This window comes from Podarcis tiliguerta (genome assembly GCF_965153285.1).
Source record: "Podarcis tiliguerta genome assembly, chromosome: 16".
NCBI lineage: Eukaryota > Metazoa > Chordata > Lepidosauria > Squamata > Lacertidae > Podarcis > Podarcis tiliguerta.
Window position 1 is genome coordinate 38110152 of NC_139549.1, and position 6340 is coordinate 38116491.

At 48.5% G+C, this 6340-nt stretch overlaps 1 long non-coding RNA gene across 1 annotated transcript; it reads left to right on the forward strand.

Annotated features, from left to right (window-relative positions):
- Positions 1-522: 522 nt before the first annotated feature.
- Positions 523-6340, forward strand: LOC310666941. Its single transcript, XR_014506125.1, has 3 exons — positions 523-1262; positions 3233-3363; positions 5951-6340. It is a non-coding gene; the product is annotated as an uncharacterized lncRNA (long non-coding RNA).

A 6340-nucleotide genomic window follows, 5' to 3' on the forward strand; every position in this document is an offset into this window, starting at 1 on the left:
TAGCTCCCTTTCGCTCTGGTCTAGATAATGGTGGTGGTGGAGAATGAGAGCAGTGGTTGCTGCTGCCCGTGTGGTCATTGTCTCCCTGGATGGCAAGCAAGGGTGACAACTTGAATAAAATATTGGGGGGGGGCAGGTAAGCCCTGGACCCTGCATCATCATCATCATCAAATTTTATTTGTATCCCGCCCTTCCTGGCCAAAGCCGGGCTCAGAGCAGCTAACAAGAAGTAAAAATAGCACATAAAATCACATAGTCAATTAATTAAAATACATTCTAAAATCAATTCAGAATCAAATTAATGGCAACCATTGGGCTAGAGTTCTATGAGGATTACAGAAGGAGAAAAGGGGTCATACTGTGCCTTGCCCAAAGGCCAGGCGGAACAGCTCTGTCTTGCAGGCCCTATGGAAAGATGTCAAGTCCCGCAGGGCCCTAGTCTCTTGTGACAGAGCGTTCCACCAGATCAGGGCCACGGCCGAAAAGGCCCTGGCTCTGCTCAAGGCCAGTCTAACCTCCCTGTGGCCCAGGATCTCCAAGATGTTTTTATTTGAAGACCATAAGTTCCTCCGTGGGACATACAAGGAGAGAGAGGTCTTGACCACAAGACTTGGTGCATGCAACCATTTGAATGCCCATCAACTCTGGGGGTGATGGCCCTTTCAAATATTTGGGGGGGGGGGCTGAAGGGACCTCAGCCCCCAGGAGTTGGTTCCTATGATGGCAAGCTGGGTGGGGTGGGTGTTGCAATGAGGAGGAAGTTGGCCACGATTGGGGTGAGAGGCACTGAGAGGGAATGGTGGGTTCTCTGCCAAGTTCTCTACAAAAATTGCAGCTGCCACTGGAGATACTGAGGCCAGATGCACAGCGAGGCCACAGATTGCCTGGGCAGGGATGGCCAGCCTTTCAACACCCACCTGCTCAAATCAGAAAAGCACCACTCTAAACCAAACAGGAAAGTTAGAAAAAGGAAACTAGCGATTACGAACGCAATAGAAAACGATCCTAATCAGCTGTGACTTCCCTGGGCACTGTAGCAGCAGGTCGCTTGCAGGGAAAGACCCTGGTCCTCTTTCAAGAGAAAGGAATCCTCTCGGTCCCCACGTAAGATCTTCCACACTTTTGATGGTGCTGAGTCAAAACTCCCATCTCTTCAACATGTATAAATTGGACACTATGGCTGATCCTGAAAGACACAGAAGCTCGACACTCGACAGTAAAATTGGAGAGGATTTCTCAATCAGTCATGCAAAGTCACAAAGGTGAGCATAGTATATTTTTTATTACTTATATATCATAGATGTATGTGTGTATGCCATATTATTATTAATAGTAATAATACAAAAAATAAGATCTGGAGGGGGATGAAGAAGGCAGCATTGCAGTGTAAATGTCCGAATTTGAAATGAAGCAATGGATGGCGACAAAATATTTCAGTAAATGTGGATGTTTTTATTTTATTGAAATGTAAGGGGTCATGGAAGTTGCTCTATTATATTACATGTCAAGAATGATAACTGTATAAGGGGGAATGAGGAGGTAATCAGCACCAACAGCTCTAAAAGAGCTTCATCAAAGGGAAAAATTATCGATGGCCTGATTTTCTGGCAAATATGGCTTCTTCATTTGATCACAGGGGGATGGAGAGCAAAGCTCTCCAAGTGTGCTGCCTTTAAGGAACTCTCCTTTCCCAGAAGGCCATGCACACTTTGGAGGATGGTGGGTGTTGGGGGGGAGGGACGAAGCCCTGTAGCCCTTAAGCTAGCCAGCTGCCCACAGATGTGGTGGGGGGACCCTGTCCTGTGGCCAGGAGTCATCTGTCCAGTCAGCTTCTGAGAGGGAAGCTTTCACCTCAGGCAGAAACATGTTACTCTGGCCCTGCAATGTTGAATTTGGGGTGGGAGAGGCAATCTTAGCCTCAGGTAGCAAAATGTCTTGGACCAGACTTATTATTCATTTATTTATTTCATAAAATTTATATACTGCTTGATTGTAAAAAAAAAACAAAAAACCCACACCCTTCTAAACAGTTTACAAAAAGAATAAAACAATCAGAAAAAAAAGTTTAAAGGAGCTATTTAAAAGAATTGGAAAATAATTAAAATCAACAATAAGCTCGAAACATATGTCAACATGTCTGGTTAGGCTTATCTAAGCAAAAAGGTGAGGGTGAAGGTTTTTGCCCGGTGTCAATAAACAGGGAGTTCCAATGTTTCTGCCACACTAAAAATTGTGCTGGCTGAATGGAGAGTGCTGGACAACGACAGATGAGCAAATCTGCCCCTTTTGGCTTCTCTCTGTTTCTCATCTTTCAAGTTCAGTTCATAATTCCACACCCGTTTGGAATTTGATACACACAAAAACGGTCCTCATGAAAATCCGCCCCCAGGAACCCATGCTTGTCTCAGTTTCTTCTTATATACGCATCCCTGCAAAGCCATTTGCCCCTAGCGTAATGCATTTGTGTGCGTTGTTTTCACTCACACATGCATTTTATGCACATGTTGTCCCAGCACATGCAATTTAATAAATGTAACAATGTGCTGCATTAATAAAAACAACAGCAATATTTTTTGCACACAAGCATTGCAAAATTCGCAGAAGGGCTGAATTTCAGTTTGCATATTGTTTCGTTGAGAGCAAATTGGGTAGGTGTCCCTTCCTGTGCATGCCACTTTGATGACTTTATGATGTGAAACATTTGTAAAACAAACAACAAAGGTAATAATATTAATACAGTGGTACCTCGGGTTAAGTACTTAATTTGTTCCGGAGGTCCATTCTTAATCTGAAACTGTTCTTAACCTGAGGTACTACTTTAGCTAATGGAGCCTCCTGCTGCCGCCGTGCCGCCTGAGCACAATTTCTGTTCTCATCCAGAAGCAAAGTTCTTAACCTGAAGCACTATTTCTGGGTTAGCGGAGTGTGTAACCTGAAGCGTATGTAACCTGAGGTACCACTGTACTCGTATACAGGATCAAATTTCCCTCCCCTCAACTCCCCCCACTCACCCCTCTGCATTGTGGCCTTGTAAGTGAGGCTGTGGCAGGGGAGGGGTCTTCCCAGGAAGCCTGTTTGTGCTTGAGGACCCTTCCATTGATGAACGTCCGCTCCATCCTCAGGGTCCCCATCCCCAGAGCCCAGTCTGGAAATCACTGATGACACACAGGGAAGGGAAAACCCCATACTGCCTAACTCTGCTCTTTATTTCCTCCTTTGCCTCCCTGAACAGGAATCCATGCCTTGGCCTTTGTCCTCTGCTGGGCCCTGGCACTCGCAGCTCCCCATGGAAAGCAGAAACAGTGGGACAAAGATTGTTGTGGGCAGTTGGGACACCAGGCAAAAGAACTTTTCGATGCCTATGTAAGTATGCCGAATGGATTTTTATTATTAATTAAATGTCTATACTGCCCTTCATCCGAGAATCACGGGGCAGTTTGCAATATCAAATGCTAGGAGCATTTAGCTCAGGAGCAAGGAGCCTCAGGCCCTCCAGGGATCTCCATCAGGCCCGTGGGACTCTCCCTAGGCCACATGGCCTTCCCAGGCCCCACTCTGACTCCCCAACAAGCTCTCCCTCCAGCCCCCAGTGTGGCCATGCATTTCTACTCCTACCACACCTGCAGCAGCAACGCCATACCCTCCAGCGTTTCTCTGATGAAAATAGGGACATCCTAAGGGAAAGCAGGTGGCGCTGTGGTTTAAACCACAGAGCCTAGGACTTGCCGATCAGAAGGTTGGCGTTTCGAATCCCCATGACAGGGTGAGCTCCTGTTGCTCGTTCCCAGCTCCTGCCAACCTAGCAGTTCGAAAGCACGTCAAAGTGCAAGTAGATAAATAGGTACCACTCCGGCGGGAAGGTAAATGGCGTTTCCGTGTGCTACTCTGGTTCGCCAGAAGTGGCTTAGTCATGCTGGCCACATGACCTGGAAGTTGTACACCAGCTCCCTGGGCCAATAAAGCGAGATGAGCGCCGCAACCCCAGAGTTGTCCGCGACTGGACCTAACAATCAGGGGTCCCTTTACCTTTAAGGAAAAGTGAGACATCCCAGGACAAGATCAGAAACCGGGATGGCTTCTATAAATCTGGGACTCTCTACCGTGGATAGCTGCCAGGGCTGCCACTTTGCAAAGGGAGCCAAGCTGGACTCTCATCTGCAGTGACCACCCACAAGTTGAATCGCCCCCACATGTAATGCTCAGGCCTATAGGTCTATGGACCCCCAGTCAGGGCCCAACCTGGGCAGCTGCTGGCACCAGGCCTGTGTGTGTGTGTGCCTTTCTGAATGTGTGTTTCTGCAGGCGCCTTTGACTGCGTGGGCGTTGGGTGTGTGGGCCCATCTAGGGTTGCCAACCATCGTGCATCATAGAGGATTGTCCTTTACTTCAGTGTAAAATGCTATGTCCTGTATTGATTCAATACAGGACGCAGGTTGTCCTGCATTTCCCTGTTTCTGCTCTGCTGCTGCACTTTCTCTCTTTCTCCCCGCCTCTCACTTCCTTTCCTTTCCTCTTTCCTTCTCTCTCCCTCTCCTCATCTTGACCCCAAGGAAGAGCAAACCAGGCCAAGGCTTTCTTTCGTGTTGTCGCTTCCAGTTCCCTGCAGCTTGGACTGGGTTAAGGTGGTCCCTCAGAGAGGAGCAGGTTCCGAGAGTCTCTAGAAACAAGTGGTTTTTGTGTTGGTGTAGCCCAGAAGTCCCAATTCTGAACATAGATATCTGCATGATATTTGAGAGAGGAGGGTGGGGGAGAAGTAGCTCCTCGCAAGGCTTATTCTCCCCCAGCCCAATATTTTTATTTCTTTCAGAAATTTAACACATGGAACAGCTTGTTTCCTCATCAGAATATGCCCCCCCCCCATTTATTTTTTGCCCGGCCTGCCTGTATGACTGTACAGTACTGCATGTGTGTGTGAAGCGCCATGTATTTCAGCTCTGTATAGCAAAACACGAGGGACGTGGGTGGCGCTGTGGGTTAAACCACAGAGCCTAGGACTTGCCGATCGGAAGGTCTGCGGTTTGAATACCTGCGACGGGGTGAGCTCCCGTTGCTCAGTCCCTGCTCCTGCCAACCTAGCAGTTCAAAAGCATGCCAAAAAAGTGCAAGTAGATAAATAGGTACCGCTCCGGCGGGAAGGTAAACGGCGTTTCCGTGCGCTGCTCATGAACCAGAAGCTGTACACCAGCTCCCTCGGCCAATAAAGCGAGATGAGCGCCACAACCCCAGAGTCGGTCACGACTGGACCTAATGGTCAGGGGCCCCTTTACACAGGCAGATTTACAAGTATGTGTGAGAGAGGGGGGGCACCTAGTTAGGCTGCAATAGATTGCAATTGGTTGCTTTGAAGTTATTTCAGCACCGGGCTGGGGGGAGGGGGGCTGTGGATTTGCCCCAATGCCCCCTCCTGCTGCACACCGTCCTGTCCTGTATTTTGCCAGAACACAGGTGGCATCCCTTGCCTGTCCCTGGCACACAGCCAAGAGGAGTGGCAACTGTCCTCGTAATAAAGGTAAAGGGACCCCTGACAGTTAAGTCCAGTCACAAACGACTCTGGGGTTGTGGCGCTCATCTCACTTTACAGGCCGAGGGAGCCAGCGTTTGTCTGCAGACAGTTTTTCCGGGTCATGTGGCGAGCAAGACTAAGCCGCTTCTGGCGAAACCAGAGCAGCGCACGGAAACGCCATTTACCTTCCCACCAGAGCAGTACCTATCTATCTACTTGCACCTTGACGTGCTTTTGAACTGCAAGGTGGGCAGGAGCTGGGACCGAGCAACGGGAGCTCACCCCATTGCTGGGATTCGAACCGCCAACCTTCTGATCGGCAAGCCCTAGGCTCTGTGGTTTAGACCACTGCACCACCCACGTCCCACTTCAGCCCCAAAAGGTTTCCCAGCCCTGGCAGGACATGTCATTGTTAACAATGCGCTGTCTTTGTTTCAACTTCCACAGAAGAATGATTCCGGGCCAATTGCGCTTCTCCCCAACATCCATCTCAATTTCACAGGATTTCCTAACTGCGCTTTCTCAGAACCGCCGAAGGCCGAGGAAGGCTGTGCCGCCATAACGGCATTCCTTGGACTGCTGGAGCAGTTTAACAGAAGCCACGATCCCATCCTGAAGATCGCTGGCTGGGGGATTCCGAAAACGATCACACAGCTAGCTGAATGCCGCCGTTGTTTTGAGCAGCAAAATGCCCGATGCCCTGATGAAAAGATTTCTTACACCAAAAATGCCTCTTTTACTAATCAGAAAATGATATATTACTATGCTTTCCAAGAGTACCAGAGTTGCATGTTAAATTTCAGTAGTAAAATACAGTTTGTTTGAGAGAAAGATTTT